The sequence below is a fragment of the Bison bison genome, unplaced genomic scaffold (genome assembly GCF_000754665.1).
Source record: "Bison bison bison isolate TAMUID 2011002044 unplaced genomic scaffold, Bison_UMD1.0 scf7180017864108, whole genome shotgun sequence".
NCBI classification, from domain to species: Eukaryota; Metazoa; Chordata; class Mammalia; order Artiodactyla; family Bovidae; genus Bison; species Bison bison.
Window position 1 is genome coordinate 4,733,580 of NW_011494680.1, and position 6,853 is coordinate 4,740,432.

The following is a 6,853-nucleotide window of genomic DNA, read 5'->3' on the forward strand; positions in this document are numbered from 1 at the left end:
TCTCCAATTGATAGTTATTTCTACAGATGTCAAATTGCTTTTGTTAGTCAGAGAAGGCAATGGCAAACAACTGCAGTACTCTTGCCTGGAAAATCCCATGGATGGAGGAGCCTGGTAGGCTGTAGTCCAGGGGGTCGCTAAGAGACGGACACAACTGAGCGACTTCACTTTCACCTTTCACTTTTACGCATTGGAGAAGGAAATGGCAACCCACTCCAGTGTTCTTGCCTGGAGAATCCCAGGGACTGGGGAGCCTGGTGGGCTGCAGTCTATGGGATCACACAGAGTCAGACACGACTGAAGCGACTTAGCAGCAGCAGCAGCAGCAGCTTTTGTTAGTATCAACATATACTAACATAGACAACATATAAAACACTGAAAAAGAAAAATCATTCATAATCACACAATCTGAAATTTTTAAATGATTACCATTTGATCATATTCTCTCATATTTTTTGTTTTACAAAACATGCACTCACTTTTGCATCAGCTAAAAAATGTCCGTGTGTAATGTTCTCATTCTCTTAATACCTATTTAAGTTACAAATACTGACTGTGGGGGGACAGGTGACTGGGTCAGTTAATGACGTTATCTTAGAGCCTAAAATAAACCTTAAAGAACTGCAGAAATGCGACATATTGAGCACAGAACTGGACAGATCTGTTTTTATATAACTCCCCCATAAGAACATCAGGTTATGGATGTGTCTCTAGACTAAGAATATTTCCCACATTCTAAAACTATTCCTGCCCATCTGCCTTCCATCCCTTCTCAGAGTCAAAATAGGAGTAAAGAATCCTTTCTCTTGGGTTGAATCTTGGTCTTAGGTAAAATTGAAAGAACAATTAAGGAAGGAATAAGCTCTGAAATGTAGCAGTCTAGACTTGGTGTTGAACCTTACTTTGGACAAAACCTTAATATATTTTTCTTTAATTAGCAAATGTGCTCAGCAACCTTTGTAAGAGTATGCAAATGTAATTCAACTAAAATAGAATGAATTTAAATTTATTTATTAAATGACTGGAATCTGCTTTTTATATATTGTTTAAAAATAGGCATTGGCATGCTTCTCAGTTGTATCATGTAGCATAATGGCACACTGTTCTGATGTAACTGCTACTTCTTGTGTGTAATGTGACTTTGGACAGTTGCTTAACCTCATTGTGCTTAGGCCTTGAAATGGGATAGCAATAATACCTACCTCATAGGCATGGCATGGATGAACTAAAATAACACATATATTATAAATAGTATCCACACAAAATATATATGTGTTCATCTATGCCATCCCTTTGAGGTAGGTATTATTGCTATCCCATTTCAAGGCCTAAGCACAATGAGGTTAAGCAGCTGTCCAAAGTCACATTACACACAAGAAGTAGCAGTTACATCAGAATAGTTTGCCATTATGTTATATGATACAACTGAAAAACATGACAATATATATGTGTGTGTATACATATATAAGGGCTTCCCTGGTGCCTTAGATGGTAAAGCATCTGCCTGCAATGCGGGAGACCCAGGTTCAATCCCTGGGTTGGGCAGATCCCCTGGAGAAGGAAGTGGCAACCCACTCCAGTACTCTTGCCCAGAAAATTCCAAGGACTGAGGAGCCTGGTAGGCTATAGTCCATGGGGTCACAAAGAGTCAGACATGACTGAGTGACTTCACTTTTCACTTTCATACATATATAAGGGCTTTCCCAGGGGCTCAGTGGTAAAGAATCCACCTGCAAAGCAGGAGACACTAGAAGTACCGGTTCTACCCCTGGGTTAGGAAGACCCCCTGGAGGAGGGCATGGGAACCCACTCCAATAGTTTTGCCTGGAGAATCCCATGGACAGAGGAGCCCAGCAAGCTATAATCCATAGGGTCACAAAGAGTCAGACATGCCTAAAGCGACCTCCCATGTACACATGCACACACATACGTGACGTTTTAAGTGTGACACAAGATCAGCACTATTTAAATACTAGCATATCTATTTAAATGTCATTTTCATAATTATTTTCCCTTTCATTTAGCAATGCCCTTCCCTTCATCTTTTTATCCTCTGAACTATATAATAAACAAAACTCTCAGGAATGTGTAGGAATTTCCCAGTGATTTTCAGCATTCACCTCCATTTTACAGTAGGTCACACATCTCTTTATAAGACTGTTTGACCCATATCAGAGTTTCAGTGTGACAGAACCATTAGTTACCAATTAGATTTACACCCTGTCTTCTTCCTTGTTGGAAGACAGCCAATATTGATCACATAGCTATTCTCCTTGGCACTCAGAGTTGAATCACTTGCTTAGGAGCTGAACTGAAACATGATCATTCTAATTCAATCATGGGCCATCTGATTAGATGAGTGAGTCATTTGGTGAATGCCATGTGGACAACCCTGCTTGATAGAAACTAAGGGGGAAACTTGGAGGCAGGGATGAGGGGTAAAGAGAGTGGATGGGGAAGAGGGGGCTTAAAGATTTCTCTCCATAATTAAAGGAGATCCTGGGAGAAAATGTCTTTCTATTGAGTCTTCTGCCTAAAACCTATATAACATAGAAGTTTCCTTTTTCTGAAGTTTGTCTCCCTCACTCTAAGTTTTTTAGAATCAGGAAGGGTAATTTACTAATCTTGGTTATCACCATTCTATGTTCCCCACTACAGCCTCAATTCTCAGACTACCTGAACCTACTCTTTGAAGCTGTCACTGAGCCCAGTAGCATGAATAACTTCCTCCTCAGTGCTCCCTCTATATTCTGTTTGTATTTGATCAGTAGGACACCAAAGTAGATCAAACACTGGCTCTAGAATCAAACTTCCTGGGTGTCAATATGTACTCAATTTTTCTTTCCCTGTTAGACCTTTCTGTTTCCTATTCTTAAAGACAGAGGTATCTACAGTGTGAACTTTTAGAACTTACACAAGTATTAAATAGGTCAGTTTTGACTAATATAAGTGACTTAAAATAATAAGTCACTATTTCCTATTGTAAATAGTGCTTGACATACAGTAAATAAATAATTCTTGAGTTTGAGATACGAAAGTTCTATTAATAATTTAATTCATTTAAAAACAATTAATTGTTGAAACATATTTCACCAACTAGATGATGAGGGTAACTTGGGCTTGGACTCTAAATTTCCATTTATGGGCTTCCCTGGTAGCTCAGTTGGTAAAAAATCTGCCTGCAATGCAGGAAGGAGACCACCTGCAATGCAGGAGACTCGATTCAGTTCCTGGGTTGGGAAGATCCCTTGGAGAAGGAAATGGCAACCCACTTCAGTATTCTTGCCTGGGAAATCCCATGGAGAGAGGACAGAGGAGCCTGGCAGGGTACAGTCCATGGGACTGCAAGAGTCAGACAAAACCACCACCACCACGAGCCAGTAGAGCACCCTGCAGATAACAGGTGTTCTAGTATTAAGGAGTATTTCCTTCAGTGAAGCCTTAAAAGAAGGAAGGGAAACAATGAAGAAAAAATAAAGCATTTGCCTCTTTTTTGCATTTTTTTCCCCTTGGTGTGAGAAAGAATTAAATGAACTATAAAGTTAATCTGGTTACCTGTTTCTCCCTTGTGTCTAAATTCAAAATATGTCCTGAGCCTACTGAAGAGGCTTATCTATGAAGGCCTATCGGTTCTTTACCGTACAAATGATGCTTTCAGCAGAACGGTACCGTTATGACACAATGAACTCTGTATTAGGGGTGTGTGGAGCCCAGAAGCATAGTGAGCCAACTGAAGCCTCTGACAACATCACCACTGTGTGGTCACACAGTCCGGCTGGTGCCTCAGAGAAACTGATTATATTGTAGAGACGGGTCTTCCACAGAGCATAGAACTCCCCCTGCCATGCCAGGCTGCACTAAATGATCATATTCATGAGGTCCACACAGTCTTTCTTGTTTGAGAGTCTGAGAGCTCACCCCACACCTGGGTCCTTAAACACTTGGTTTATGGCCTCTTAGCTTCCCTGGTGGCTCAGATAGTAAAGAATCTGCCTGCAATGTGGGAGACCCGGGTTCGATCCCTGGATCAGGAAGATCTCCTGGAGAAGGGAATGGCAACCCTCTCCAGTATTCTTGCGTGGAGAATTCCATGGACAGAGGAGCCTGGTGGGCTATAGTCCAGGGGGTTGCAAAGAGTCAGATGCAACTCAGACATTTCACAACAGAAACTGGAGGATCAGCCCAGCTCCTCTCCAGGAAGTAGTTACCAGAGAAGTTCCCCAATGTATCAAAAGAATCAGAATGGACTGAGCTTGGTGGATTACAGTAAGTGATCTTGCCTTTCGATATTACCCAAAATTTTCAGGAAGAGCTAAAGTCAGATTCTGGAGCTGTAGCCTCATTCAAGGATGTAAGCAGGCTCAGACGTAGTCTGTGATGGATGTTGGACAACTTAATCCTTCATTATTCTAATACTGGTGGAAACTGCAGCTTCTTCATTGTGTAAAACTTAATTTCTTTGCATATGTCAAGAGAGAGCAGTTATATCTACAAAGAAGCAACTCAGATTTTTATAGAACTGCAATAATCTTATCACCCTTGGCTGTTCTGTTTACAGAACAGAATTATTTCTCTGATTTTCAACCCAACTGGCTAATTCCAACCCTCTCTGATGAAAATCAGCTCCCTGTTCTGATCCCAGCTCTAAGTTCCATGTCTCTTTTCTTCTCTTTCATATTATCTTGTTCTGTTCCTCCAATGTACATATGTAATTATACGTATAATATATAATTATACTTGGTCATTTGGTTATTTGTTTAAAGTATATCTTTCCCAGCATTTCTCTGCATAAAGATCACCAGAAAGACAATTAAAATGTAGACTTCTGGATATCCTCGCAGACTTTCAGAATTATGGTTGAGGGAGGTTGGTCTCACCTTTTTTTATTGAGTAGGTGATAGGTCTCATATTTTTTATTGACACTGAAGTTTGAGAACTGCTTTTCTAACTCTGTCTGTTGAGGGCAGAGGTCATGTCAGTTGCACTGAGCTCTGATACTTCAATGTTGGACTTAGTGCCTGGCACATAACAGGTTGTTAATAAATTCTTTTTTAATAAATGAAAATAAGAAGTTGAGTACCAAAGACACAGTTGTTAGTAAGTCTAACTCTTCTTATGAAGAAACTGAAAGACAAAGTTTAAGCATATTTCTCCAGGTAAGAATACTGGACTGATTAGCCATTCCCTTCTCCAGGAGATCTTCCTGATCCAGGGATCGAACCCAGGTCTCCTGCACTGCAGATGGATTCTTTACCATCTGAGCCACCAGGGTAGCCCAAGCATACTTCAATTTCACTATTACTGAAACTTCAAAAGAGAGAAGTTGTGTTTGATACACTTTATCCCATGTAAAAGGCCTTAGAACCTCTAAGAGGGAACTCTTCCATTTCAACCTAGAAGTTGATATATTGGGAAATAGATTTTGCAACCCTCTAGAATTGACTGGCACTCATTTGACTTTTGCCAATTTACTTGAACTTTCTGAGTTCCAGTTTCTTCATCTATAAATCAATAGCTGTGTTAAAATGCAAGCACAAACACATAATTAAATAAGACACAGACATAGAATGGCACTGTTCTTGGCTTTTAAGGACAAGGGCCCTTGTCTGCCCATTTTTTTTTTAGCAAATTATTTTAAAAACAACCTGGGAAGTTTTAGGCAGGCAGTCAGCACCCTTTGCTCTTTTTTCATCATTCTTAGTCATGTTTCAGGAGCATTGCAGTTCTTAATTGGAATTTTAAAGGATAATGAATATAGCTTGAACTTGACGTGGCAGAATGTATTTTCTTGATCATCACCATTTTAGGACTACCAGGGGCTTAGCATGAATCAATGTACAAGAGATGTGATTTGGAAACTGAGACTGGAGAAGATTCAATCACAGAGAAAGCTTTTGTGTAGGGATTATGACCTCTGGCTAAATTGGGACCTTTGAACATCATAAAATAATTCATTCAAAAAACATAAGCAGTTAACAGATATATTTAGGATTGCTAGAAACTAAAATTGTATCTATATTTTAATAGTGCTACAAATATGGATAATATTCAGTCATGGCAAAGGAATAGAGAAAAAAAAAACTTTATTTTTTTCTCCCTTAGTTTCTTGGAGAAGGCATTCTAATTGTTTTAGCTCTTTTACTGGAAAAAAAAAAATGAGACTTGAAAGGCTTAAGAAAGCTTTGGCAACTCCATCTTTTCCAGCTGTGTTAACAAACTTCTGTGAAGCAGATGGGTGGCTGGCTAAAACACTCAGAACTGCAAGCTCTCTTAATCAATTGACACTTCCCAGTGTTATGAAATCCATAATAAAATTAACCCTCCCATAGCTGCTCTGTGAACATCTGGGGTTTGTTATGTCTTTTTCACTTTCACTTCAACTATTAAAAGGAAACTTACTTCAATGACTAACCTTTATCTTTTCTCTGCAAAATTTTATCTTTCCTTTGTAGATAATGCTAGCAAAGTCAGTTTGCTTAAACAATTTTAATTCCTTAAACAATTGATCCCTGTCATATTGGAAACAGATGATTTCTGCATCAACATGTACTTTGGAAGTTAAGTAACACCTATAGTGCTATTTAGAACCAGGACAATCAGTGAACCTACAGTTCTCTATGTGTGTGTGCCTAGTTGCTCAACTGTGTCCAGCTCTTTGCGCCCCCATGGACTATAGCTGGTCAGACTACTTCATTCATGAGATTTTTGAGGCAAGCATACTGGAGTGGGTTGCCATGCCCTTCTCCAGGGGATTTTCCTGATCCAGGTATAGAACCTGGGTCTCCTGCATTGCAGGTGGATTCTTTACTATCTGAACCACCAGGGAAGCCCATAATTCTCTATAGTGAAGTCG